Here is a 3270-nt window from a genome sequence, read left to right as displayed (position 1 = left end):
TTCAGGGTGTGGCTTACTGCACAAGGAAGACTAATCTGTTCTCTAGTGGGGAAAGTAAAAGCCGGTCAACTCTTTATAAAATACTCGGTTGTTCTAAGATAATTACAAATCTAACAATAATGAAAGAAAAAAAATGGTTTTAAGAAAAACAGTAGGATTGGTGATCAATACCATTTCAGTATTGCAAAGAATGTCAAAAGATAAGCTTTGTATGCAAGAGTGGATAAGGTATGAATTTACAAAGTCAGACAAAACGAAGAGGTGTCGGGACTAATATCCTGTGCTACTTTTAGAAGGTGTTCTATATCAATATCGGGGTAGTGTTGTAATAGCCTTAAGTTTGCTGCAAAATCACCACTCAAAAGCCTGCTTTTCGCACACAGCAGCATGGCACAGCATACTCGTAGAAGCATTTCCTGCACAAGGGATAGCTTGTTGTAACAAAAGTGTTTCTTTCAATTTACAAAACCTGAAACAACAGGGATAAAGAAAGAGAAACCGACCTGGACACCAAAAGGATTACTCAGAAGAGAATCCAGATTCTTAGGATTGATTGGAGATTGAATTCTTGAGTAAGTAGCAATGTTATCCACCGGAATGCATAGTACTGAGGCTTAACCTGATCATTAATATAGATGTTATAAGCACAGGAGTATGCAGAAGGGGTACCTTAGCAGAAATCAAATGAATCAAAGGGTTTAACAGGATGAGGAAACAATGAAAATGTCGACTTTCAACAAAAGTTGATATGCTATGTATCGAGTAATTGAACACCCTATAAAGAACACCTCATACTTCCATTAAACTTGCCTTAGTTGTGAATTCAAGATGACGCCACAGTTCCTCATCATTGGCTTTCAGTAGCTCTGCCAAGCGGGAAAGAGTAAAAAAAGGATGCCACAGAACTGTTATCTAATTGTTCACAGAAGTGATCTACTGAGTCACTCAAGAGTAGGACAAAACAAGCAAAGCTGTCTGCTTCTGCATTAGACTGCATAATGGAATTAAATTAGTATATATAATTCCAATTACAACAAAGCTCTTAAGTCTCAATTATTTGCTTGAATTTTCAGAAACTGCATGTTCTTTTGCTGTAACTAAGATTTTTTTTTTCAGTCATAGGTTGATCTGCCTTAGCAAATAAACAAGAAGGATCATATGAAATATTTTTTCATAAGTGATCTTAAGGCAAGGAAAGCAAGAATAAAGTATGATTCTTACTGCATTCTGCACATCTGTATCTGTGCTAAATACATAGTATATTGGTGCCAAGACCTCATTCATTCCTTGGACATAACGAATGGCTGGATTGAGTTTTGAAATAGGAGGAGAATATTCCTCATTGATTCCTGTAAACAGAAATATTTCGCAGCACAGAGAGAAACCTCAAACCCCGAGTGGAGTTAATGTAGATAGTTGATATCTATTTGTTAGTCCAAAAATACCCTATATTGAAATTTGGTCTGCTAATAGATTGAAAATATTGTGGTGACAAGTAAATACACCATGGATGTAGGAAGCAAAAAGGCATACCCTGTGTCTCCTGCTGAATGATGACTCTCCTGAGAAGAATTTCATTTCAGGATGTGTGCGTTGCAGATCACGGTCAATCTGTTCTGCAATATCTATATGCTGGAAACCAATGCATCCATTATGGTAAACATTCGCAAACTTATATCATGAAAGGAAAATAATAATCAATCAATGGTTGATGCCATATGAACAGAGATTTACCTCGAAGTATTGATGCCAAACACTAGCCTTACCAAGGCTCAAAGGGTGATCTTCGTGAGAAATCTCGTGCCGTATAAGTGGTCCATCAGTACCACTATCAGCATTGTTATGCTCATTAGAGTGAAGTGCTTCTTCTTTAATTCTTGCAAGTTCTGACTAGATTGGATTAAGATTAGTTCAATAAAACTTATAAAATACTACCTAAAGCCTAAAGTGCACTTCCATTCAACATGTAAGATATTCTCTGGTAAACTAAATTAAAAAGAACCTCTTCATTAAACATATGCTGCATCATAATCAGTATCTTACAGGAGTTAGAAGAAGCTCTTCTTTCAGCTTAGCATATTTTTGTCGATTCTCAATGAGCTCCTTTTCCCACAAGTCCCGAGATGGAGGCAAGTAACCCAGGAGCAGCTGCAAGAATTTAACATTCAAAGACAATAAATACTTGTACGAATATTTGAATATTAAATGTGAAATAATCAAACTCTTTCATTTTTCCTGTGAAATGTACAAATCTCAGTAAGTTGATTTTCTTTTCCAAACAATTATGAATGTACGTACTGGTTTCCATTAACTTCAACACTAACAAATAAATGAAGAAACTTATTAAGAACATATTTAATTTTTTGGAGAAATTTACCTTCCAAACCGTTGGACGCAAATTTCCACCATCAGGAAGCCCGGTGCCAACGATTCTTTGCAGTTTTCCCACATTTATCATCTTTTGAGAAATCTAAATTATACAAAAAAACGAAAATAAGGATTGAGATTGTTAAAGGGAACCATAATTTCATGTTAAAGAAAATGAAATAAAACAAAAGACTAATACCAGTTAAATCTCCCACCTCATACTCAATATCGGACCTTTTCTCATCATCTTCAATAGTTTTCACAACCGAAATATGATCCGACCCGTTTTGGTGTCTCGGCTGACGCCCGTGATGTTCCAATTCTTCATCCACTTCCAACTTCCTCTTCACCATTGCCTCTTCTTGAACTTCACCATCTTCATCATCACTTTCACTTTCACGACCGGACCTGAATCTGTTTGGCTGAATAATCTCAAGCTCTTCACCCAAATCTAAAGCCGAACCGGATCCTCCGCTATCACCATCCTTGTCCTCGAAACCGGCGAGTAAACTGCCGAGTCGATCGGGAAGGTTGAGCTTTTTGCCTTTGAGCATGGTGGCACCGTGGTGGGAAAGTTGGGACCGAGTCAGGGGAGAGTTGGGGTGTGGTTTGGTTCCATGGAAAATCTTCTTTGGGAGGTTCTGGAATAGGTTTCATGACTCGGAAAAGAATGGGTTGTGATTGAGGGACTTTCCTTTGCTCCATGAAGAAGACTGGTAGTTATAAACGGTTTGAATGTTTGGTGGGTCCATACCTGATTTGCTCCAGTTATGGGTGTAAAAAAACTGTTTGAATTATTGGTATAATGTTTGTTCATTTTTATTTATTAAATAAATAATAAATAAATAAAATTTAAGTGTATTATTATCTTTTAAATTAGAGTAATCTGTATAAATGATCATT

The 3270-nt window shown here is 36.6% G+C and overlaps 1 pseudogene; it reads right to left on the bottom strand.

Moving 5' to 3' along the window:
* Positions 1-215: 215 nt before the first annotated feature.
* LOC120218882 lies at positions 216-3007 on the bottom strand (annotated as a pseudogene).
* Between the last annotated feature and the right edge of the window lie 263 nt (positions 3008-3270).

Source organism: Hibiscus syriacus, unplaced genomic scaffold (genome assembly GCF_006381635.1).
Source record: "Hibiscus syriacus cultivar Baekdansim isolate YM2019G1 unplaced genomic scaffold, ASM638163v2 tig00110201_pilon, whole genome shotgun sequence".
NCBI lineage: Eukaryota > Viridiplantae > Streptophyta > Magnoliopsida > Malvales > Malvaceae > Hibiscus > Hibiscus syriacus.
This window is presented reverse-complemented; position numbering and strand designations above follow the sequence as displayed.